General features: G+C 45.9%; 1 protein-coding gene across 1 annotated transcript in view; it reads right to left on the bottom strand.

The window, feature by feature from the left end:
- Positions 1 to 675, bottom strand: part of LOC133394312 (J domain-containing protein DDB_G0295729-like) — a 7,804-nt gene extending 7,129 nt beyond the window's left edge. The window contains exon 1 of the mRNA XM_061663189.1: positions 1 to 675. This exon is cut by the window's left edge and continues 588 nt beyond it. The gene's annotated coding sequence lies outside the window, so the exon portion shown is untranslated.
- Positions 676 to 10,000: the final 9,325 nt, after the last annotated feature.

Here is a 10,000-nt window from a genome sequence, read left to right as displayed (position 1 = left end):
TACACTAAAATAGTGCAACTCAGGCACATTTTGGGCACTTTTTTCGAATTTCTTCTTTTGCACCACGTCACACAAACACACGGTGAGCATTCGCAATAGACAGGGATAACTGGCTTGTGGCCGCCAAGCGTTCATAGCGACGTGGCTTTTTGATCCTTCGATGTCGGCTCTTCCTATCATTGTGAAGCAAAATTCACCAAGCGTAGGATTGTTCACCCTTTCAAGGGAACGTGAGCTGGGTTTAGACCGTCGTGAGACAGGTTAGTTTTACCCTACTGGTGTGTGCTTATAGTCGCTATCTTAACGGAATTCCTGTGCAGTACGAGAGGAACCACAGGTACGGACCACTGGCTCAATACTAGTCCGACCGGACTTTGGTATGACGCTACGTCCGCTGGATTATGCCTGAACGCCTCTAAGGTCGTAGCCAATCCGAGCTGATAGCGCTTCTCAAACCCATTAGGTGTTCGGAAGCTAGCGGGCCTAACAACCCTCTGAGATCCGTTGGAGTCTGCGTCTGCAGCCCGGCGTCTCATCCCGCTATACCTAGGCCGCAACGAGTGGAGTTCGCTGCACGTGTTAGTACCGTAACTGGGAACGCCGTTGGCTTGAGCTCTGCCCAACGTGGATATACCTAGTTTCGACACCTATCAACCGCCCGCAAACGACGGGACTTCAGGCTGGGAGCTGCGAGTTGTAGAGATGCGTTCGCATCGATCCTCTCAGGCGACCCATGCTTGGTGGTTTGTCCGTGTGCCCCTTCCTCGATGTGCGCAAGCTCGTCTTGGTCTGGGGACCACGTCGACACAGGGGATACTTTTGTGAGAGCAAGAGTGTACTTAGTTGAGTGTAGCAAGGGATCGCGTGCCCCTTCCTCGATGGCGCAACGAACCATCTTGGTCTGGGGACCGTGGTGCCGTGCTCTGGTGAAGCTTGGTGCGTGCTCTTTCCTTGTCAGACGAGTGACTTGACTTGGTCTGGAGACCGTTCCTTTACACTAGTGGACAAGAGCTGGCTACTTCCGTGTCAGACGAGTGACTTGACACGGTATGGAGCGGAACACGTAACACTAGTGAGCTTGTCGGCGTGCCTCGTTCTCGACTTGATTGTCTTGATGTGAGAAACGTGCCGACCAAACCAGTAAGCTTACACACCTGCTCGTTACAAGTTGTATAAGTTAATCCGTTTGGGCCGGTTGCCTTGCACATGATGGTGTTGTTGACCATGTTCGGTTAACACGTCGTGTGTCGAGGTGGCCGGCCTTGGTAGTAGGATGTCTTGTGCATGTGACGTGTTGACCTGGTTTGGTCGATGTGTCGTCGTGTACGAGATGACCTACTTACCCGTCAGTTGTCCAAGTTGTATCATGTGTTGACTTAGTTGACGTGTCATGTGCATGGATGATTGGCGTACGGGTCATGTATGGTGCACTTGCTTCAGTTGAAGGGATGTACTAGTACAGTTATATTAATTGTTTATTTCCCGATCTGGTCTTTTGGCTGGATCGCGAAAAAAACGCTAAGTCCCAAATCTTGAACTCGAGAGGAGAGCGCTGATGACAACCTTTTGGACTGGAGCTCCCTAGAATTCGGCTTTTTCCTTCTCTAAAGGGATGCACTGTTGTATGAATTGTTTATTCACGATCTGGTCGTTGGATTGGATCGTGAAAAAAAAACGCTAAGTCCCAGATCCTGAACTCGACAGGAAAGCGCTGATGGCAAACATTTTGACTGGAAGTCCCTAGAAAACGGCTTTTTCCTTATTGGCATTATGTGGCACGTTTATTGTGGCTAGAACATTAATTATCCCCCAAATGGCACCAACGCTTGGCGAAAGTCTCGAAATACTCCTATCCCGACGCACCAGCAACCGCAACACGATGCAAAATAAATTGCACGAGCTGCTGATACTTGTACCATGCACGGTACACGGTACCAAATTATACCCCTGAAAGTGTGCAATTTGGTGCTATAGTAGGAAATTTGGTTGGGCAAGCCTAGCTACGCGTGTCGCTACGCGTGTTGCATGGTGGTCGATCAGAGGTATGCAAAAGCACCTATCTAGGGGAATTACTTTACGTTCTAGTAGCAAGTTCGATTTTTCGGTCCAGCACGGCAGTAATCCTGCATGCATACACTCCATGTACCAAAAATGTATCAACCTAGGCGTTGCTCAGTAGCTTTTGGCGGCACATGTAAAAAGTATTCGAGTTCAGATTCTTGGAACTTTGCGTATTGTTCAAAACTAATAACGAAAACTAAATTATAAATGGGTAAAAGGCTAGGCGTTTCTCAGTAGCTTTTTTGCGCCACGTGGCAAAAGTATTCGAGTTCAGATTTCTGGGACTTAGCGTATTTTTCAAAATTGATTATGCAAATTGAAGTACAAATGGGGCATTAGCTAGGCGTTGCCCAGTAGCTTTTGGCGCCACATGGAGGAAGTAGTCGAGTTCAAATTTCTGGGACGTAGCGTAGTTTTCAATCATAATAAACCGAATCAAACATAAAAATCATGAAACTTACACCACGTCCCTAGGTTATGCACAAAACGTAACGATAAAGTGCCGGCCAGGTTAGAGGTGCACCAAAATTGTGTACCGATTAGGAAAAGTACTCTATGTTCCTATGACTTGGGTGAAAAGTGTTGATTAACTGCTGGTTAGGATAGACAGTTGCTTATCGTACACATCGCAAACGAACACCCCTTAGTGAGCAGTAGCAGAAGTCGATTGAACAAAGCGAATGCATTACAAACTGATCAAGTAAAATAAGGAACGCTACGTACTAGGACTTCTTTCCAAGAATGGTGTCCGCGACGGGAGGGCAAGCGTCCTTCCCAGGTTTCCCTAGTAAACCTTGTATGGTAAACATACCCAAGCGTGTCCGTAAGCACGCAACGATAGTCACGAACGAGCACATACCTAGGGAAAGTACTCTACGTACTAGGACTTCTGTCCAAGAATGGTGTCCGCGACGGTCGGGCACTGTGACGCAATTACCAAATCCTAGAATCGTACAAGCAGTGTGTACAAACATAAACATTAACGCGTTCGCTCGGGCTGCGCCGTCCGTGTTGAACACAAATGTGGGTGATTATATGAGTGGATAGACAAAAACATGCGTGGCGAAGACAGTTTTCTGCACGATGTGCACATAGCTCATTTCGTCGTCCCGGGCGAATGGAAAAACACAAAAATATCGAGTATCTTTCTAGGTTTCTGTTATAAAAGGACAGGCCAAAAGGTGACCGGTTGAGATAAGCATTTTAAGCATACAAGCACTTTATTGCAACTTTTGATACAAAAACTAGGTACGTACACGTAGATTGTATCAACATGGACATCCATGATCGGGTACGCCCGGGCTGCGCCCTCCATGTTGTACTTTCCCTGATTGGTACACAATTTTGGTGCAAGTGTACCAACATGGACATCTATGAACGCGTACGCTCGAGATGCACCCTTCGTCTTGTACTTTCCCTGATCGGTACACAGTTTTGGTGCACGGCTATCCCGACCGGCAACTTGTACCTTTATCGACATCCATGAACACAAAGTGCGCGGAACAAAAATTGCTCGGTCAGACCTACAAAGTGCTATATCTCGAATACTAAACGTCGCAGATGGGTGTCGTAGAACAATTTTAAATTCGTCTAATGATTCTACATCCGATTCTGGATAGTGGTTTTTCGACCACTTTTCAACATTTTGTGACACCCCGAACCTAGGGGCAGCTCCCTAGCTTTTTTCAAAAATGTGCACCGAACGGGCCAGAGAGCTCGAGTAGTCGAAAAAAATTTTTTTGCTAAAACCCCTCAAAACGTGTCAGGAACGCACCCTAGATGATGAAAAGTGCAACCAGAATGTCAATCGACAACATGCCCGGGGGTACAAATTTGCTCTACGCGTCCCTAGGTAGGGTACTTTTTCATACAAACATCAAAGTGTACGGTGCACAAAGTGCGCGGAACAAAACTTGCTCGGTCAGACCTAGGACGGGCCATATCTCGAATACTAAACGTCGCAGATGGGTGTCGTAGAACAATTTTAAGTTCGTCTAACGATTCTACATCCGATTCTGGATAGTGGTTTTTCGACCACTTTTCAACATTTTGTGACACCCCGAACCTAGGGGCAGCTCCCTAGCTTTTTTCAAAAATGTGCACCGAACGGGCCAGAGAGCTCGAGTAGTCGAAAATTTTTTTTTTTGCTAAAACCCCTCAAAACGTGTCAGGAACGCACCCTAGATGATGAAAAGTGCAACCAGAATGTCAATCGACAACATGCCCGGGGGTACAAATTTGCTATACGCGTCCCTAGGTAGGGTACTTTTTCATACAAACATCAACGTGTACGGTGCACAAAGTGCGCGGAACAAAAATTGCTCGGTCAGACCTGGTACGGGCCATAACTCGAATACTAAACGTCGCAGATGGGTGTCGTAGAACAATTTTAAGTTCGTCTAATGATTCTACATCCGATTCTGGATAGTGGTTTTTCGACCACTTTTCAACATTTTGTGACACCCCGAACCTAGGGGCAGCTCCCTAGCTTTTTTCAAAAATGTGCACCGAACGGGCCAGAGAGCTCGAGTAGTCGAAAATTTTTTTTTTTGCTAAAACCCCTCAAAACGTGTCAGGAACGCACCCTAGATGATGAAAAGTGCAACCAGAATGTCAATCGACAACATGCCCGGGGGTACAAATTTGCTCTACGCGTCCCTAGGTAGGGTACTTTTTCATACAAACATCAACGTGTACGGTGCACAAAGTGCGCGGAACAAAAATTGCTCGGTCAGACCTGGTACGGGCCATAACTCGAATACTAAACGTCGCAGATGGGTGTCGTAGAACAATTTTAAGTTCGTCTAATGATTCTACATCCGATTCTGGATAGTGGTTTTTCGACCACTTTTCAACATTTTGTGACACCCCGAACCTAGGGGCAGCTCCCTAGCTTTTTTCAAAAATGTGCACCGAACGGGCCAGAGAGCTCGAGTAGTCGAAAATTTTTTTTTTTGCTAAAACCCCTCAAAACGTGTCAGGAACGCACCCTAGATGATGAAAAGTGCAACCAGAATGTCAATCGACAACATGCCCGGGGGTACAAATTTGCTCTACGCGTCCCTAGGTAGGGTACTTTTTCATACAAACATCAACGTGTACGGTGCACAAAGTGCGCGGAACAAAAATTGCTCGGTCAGACCTGGTACGGGCCATAACTCGAATACTAAACGTCGCAGATGGGTGTCGTAGAACAATTTTAAGTTCGTCTAATGATTCTACATCCGATTCTGGATAGTGGTTTTTCGACCACTTTTCAACATTTTGTGACACCCCGAACCTAGGGGCAGCTCCCTAGCTTTTTTCAAAAATGTGCACCGAACGGGCCAGAGAGCTCGAGTAGTCGAAAAAAATTTTTTTGCTAAAACCCCTCAAAACGTGTCAGGAACGCACCCTAGATGATGAAAAGTGCAACCAGAATGTCAATCGACAACATGCCCGGGGGTACAAATTTGCTCTACGCGTCCCTAGGTAGGGTACTTTTTCATACAAACATCAAAGTGTACGGTGCACAAAGTGCGCGGAACAAAAATTGCTCGGTCAGACCTACAAAGTGCTATATCTCGAATACTAAACGTCGCAGATGGGTGTCGTAGAACAATTTTAAATTCGTCTAATGATTCTACATCCGATTCTGGATAGTGGTTTTTCGACCACTTTTCAATATTTTGTGACACCCCGAACCTAGGGGCAGCTCCCTAGCTTTTTTCAAAAATGTGCACCGAACGGGCCAGAGAGCTCGAGTAGTCGAAAAAAATTTTTTTGCTAAAACCCCTCAAAACGTGTCAGGAACGCACCCTAGATGATGAAAAGTGCAACCAGAATGTCAATCGACAACATGCCCGGGGGTACAAATTTGCTCTACGCGTCCCTAGGTAGGGTACTTTTTCATACAAACATCAAAGTGTACGGTGCACAAAGTGCGCGGAACAAAAATTGCTCGGTCAGACCTGGTACGGGCCATAACTCGAATACTAAACGTCGCAGATGGGTGTCGTAGAACAATTTTAAGTTCGTCTAATGATTCTACATCCGATTCTGGATAGTGGTTTTTCGACCACTTTTCAACATTTTGTGACACCCCGAACCTAGGGGCAGCTCCCTAGCTTTTTTCAAAAATGTGCACCGAACGGGCCAGAGAGCTCGAGTAGTCGAAAATTTTTTTTTTGCTAAAACCCCTCAAAACGTGTCAGGAACGCACCCTAGATGATGAAAAGTGCAACCAGAATGTCAATCGACAACATGCCCGGGGGTACAAATTTGCTCTACGCGTCCCTAGGTAGGGTACTTTTTCATACAAACATCAAAGTGTACGGTGCACAAAGTGCGCGGAACAAAAATTGCTCGGTCAGACCTACAAAGTGCTATATCTCGAATACTAAACGTCGCAGATGGGTGTCGTAGAACAATTTTAAATTCGTCTAATGATTCTACATCCGATTCTGGATAGTGGTTTTTCGACCACTTTTCAATATTTTGTGACACCCCGAACCTAGGGGCAGCTCCCTAGCTTTTTTCAAAAATGTGCACCGAACGGGCCAGAGAGCTCGAGTAGTCGAAAAAAATTTTTTTGCTAAAACCCCTCAAAACGTGTCAGGAACGCACCCTAGATGATGAAAAGTGCAACCAGAATGTCAATCGACAACATGCCCGGGGGTACAAATTTGCTCTACGCGTCCCTAGGTAGGGTACTTTTTCATACAAACATCAACGTGTACGGTGCACAAAGTGCGCGGAACAAAAATTGCTCGGTCAGACCTAGGACGGGCCATATCTCGAATACTAAACGTCGCAGATGGGTGTCGTAGAACAATTTTAAGTTCGTCTAACGATTCTACATCCGATTCTGGATAGTGGTTTTTCGACCACTTTTCAACATTTTGTGACACCCCGAACCTAGGGGCAGCTCCCTAGCTTTTTTCAAAAATGTGCACCGAACGGGCCAGAGAGCTCGAGTAGTCGAAAATTTTTTTTTTTGCTAAAACCCCTCAAAACGTGTCAGGAACGCACCCTAGATGATGAAAAGTGCAACCAGAATGTCAATCGACAACATGCCCGGGGGTACAAATTTGCTCTACGCGTCCCTAGGTAGGGGTACTTTTTCATACAAACATCAACGTGTACGGTGCACAAAGTGCGCGGAACAAAAATTGCTCGGTCAGACCTACAAAGTGTTATATATCTCGAATACTAAACGTCGCAGATGGGTGTCGTAGAACAATTTTAAATTCGTTAACGATTCTACATCCGATTCTGGATAGTGGTTTTTCGACCACTTTTCAACATTTTGTGACACCCCGAACCTAGGGGCAGCTCCCTAGCTTTTTTCAAAAATGTGCACCGAACGGGCCAGAGAGCTCGAGTAGTCGAAAATTTTTTTTTTTGCTAAAAACCCCTCAAAACGTGTCAGGAACGCACCCTAGATGATGAAAAGTGCAACCAGAATGTCAATCGACAACATGCCCGGGGGTACAAATTTGCTATACGCGTCCCTAGGTAGGGTACTTTTTCATACAAAACATCAACGTGTACGGTGCACAAAGTGCGCGGAACAAAAATTGCTCGGTCAGACCTAGGACGGGCCATAACTCGAATACTAAACGTCGCAGATGGGTGTCGTAGAACAATTTTAAGTTCGTCTAATGATTCTACATCCGATTCTGGATAGTGGTTTTTCGACCACTTTTCAACATTTTGTGACACCCCGAACCTAGGGGCAGCTCCCTAGCTTTTTTCAAAAATGTGCACCGAACGGGCCAGAGAGCTCGAGTAGTCGAAAATTTTTTTTTTTGCTAAAACCCCTCAAAACGGTGTCAGGAACGCACCCTAGATGATGAAAAGTGCAACCAGAATGTCAATCGACAACATGCCCGGGGGTACAAATTTGCTCTACGCGTCCCTAGGTAGGGTACTTTTTCATACAAACATCAAAGTGTACGGTGCACAAAGTGCGCGGAACAAAAATTGCTCGGTCAGACCTAGGACGGGCCATAACTCGAATACTAAACGTCGCAGATGGGTGTCGTAGAACAATTTTAAGTTCGTCTAATGATTCTACATCCGATTCTGGATAGTGGTTTTTCGACCACTTTTCAACATTTTGTGACACCCCGAACCTAGGGGCAGCTCCCTAGCTTTTTTCAAAAATGTGCACCGAACGGGCCAGAGAGCTCGAGTAGTCGAAAATTTTTTTTTTTGCTAAAACCCCTCAAAACGTGTCAGGAACGCACCCTAGATGATGAAAAGTGCAACCAGAATGTCAATCGACAACATGCCCGGGGGTACAAATTTGCTCTACGCGTCCCTAGGTAGGGTACTTTTTCATACAAACATCAACGTGTACGGTGCACAAAGTGCGCGGAACAAAAATTGCTCGGTCAGACCTAGGACGGGCCATAACTCGAATACTAAACGTCGCAGATGGGTGTCGTAGAACAATTTTAAATTCGTCTAATGATTCTACATCCGATTCTGGATAGTGGTTTTTCGACCACTTTTCAACATTTTGTGACACCCCGAACCTAGGGGCAGCTCCCTAGCTTTTTTCAAAAATGTGCACCGAACGGGCCAGAGAGCTCGAGTAGTCGAAAATTTTTTTTTTTGCTAAAACCCCTCAAAACGTGTCAGGAACGCACCCTAGATGATGAAAAGTGCAACCAGAATGTCAATCGACAACATGCCCGGGGGTACAAATTTGCTATACGCGTCCCTAGGTAGGGTACTTTTTCATACAAACATCAACGTGTACGGTGCACAAAGTGCGCGGAACAAAAATTGCTCGGTCAGACCTAGGACGGGCCATAACTCGAATACTAAACGTCGCAGATGGGTGTCGTAGAACAATTTTAAGTTCGTCTAATGATTCTACATCCGATTCTGGATAGTGGTTTTTCGACCACTTTTCAACATTTTGTGACACCCCGAACCTAGGGGCAGCTCCCTAGCTTTTTTTCAAAAATGTGCACCGAACGGGCCAGAGAGCTCGAGTAGTCGAAAATTTTTTTTTTTGCTAAAACCCCTCAAAACGTGTCAGGAACGCACCCTAGATGATGAAAAGTGCAACCAGAATGTCAATCGACAACATGCCCGGGGGTACAAATTTGCTCTACGCGTCCCTAGGTAGGGTACTTTTTCATACAAACATCAACGTGTACGGTGCACAAAGTGCGCGGAACAAAAATTGCTCGGTCAGACCTGGTACGGGCCATAACTCGAATACTAAACGTCGCAGCTGGGTGTCGTAGAACAATTTTAAGTTCGTCTAATGATTCTACATCCGATTCTGGATAGTGGTTTTTCGACCACTTTTCAACATTTTGTGACACCCCGAACCTAGGGGCAGCTCCCTAGCTTTTTTCAATGCACCGAACGGGCCAGAGAGCTCGAGTAATCGAAAATTTTTTTTTTGCTAAAACCCCTCAAAACGTGTAGAAAACTGATTTTAGATGATAAAAAGTGCAACCAGAACGTCAAACGACAACTTTGTTGGGGGTACCCTTTTTACTCTACGGGCCACTAGCTTAGGCGCGCCAACAGCGCTTTCCTCTCGGGTTCCCATTTTTTGCCCTCCTGGGATTATGATCATTTACTCATTGCCTACTATAGGGAAGGTACCTTGCTTCGAGGTCAAAAATGAAGATTTCACCAAATCGTAGTTTTAACCTCTATTTAGTCGTAGGAGCATGGTTTGCAGTGTCCGTGGGTCATATAAGCCCCCGTTTGGGTCATACGTCCCCTCCCCGATGAAAATCGTCATATGACTATAGGCCGAACTTATGAAGCAAAAGTGGTGTCTGGTGGGTTCTGCCGATGATCTTAACCTATGATTTTGAGTTTCCACCCTTTCAAAACGTTTCCTGGAGCAGTACATCACGGGTCTACGGACCCAAAGACTTCGTTGCGATGGTTTCAAGCATAAAAGTTGTAACAGCTAAGGGTT

This window comes from Anopheles gambiae, assembly GCF_943734735.2.
Source record: "Anopheles gambiae chromosome X unlocalized genomic scaffold, idAnoGambNW_F1_1 X_unloc_101, whole genome shotgun sequence".
Lineage (NCBI taxonomy): Eukaryota > Metazoa > Arthropoda > Insecta > Diptera > Culicidae > Anopheles > Anopheles gambiae.
This window is presented reverse-complemented; position numbering and strand designations above follow the sequence as displayed.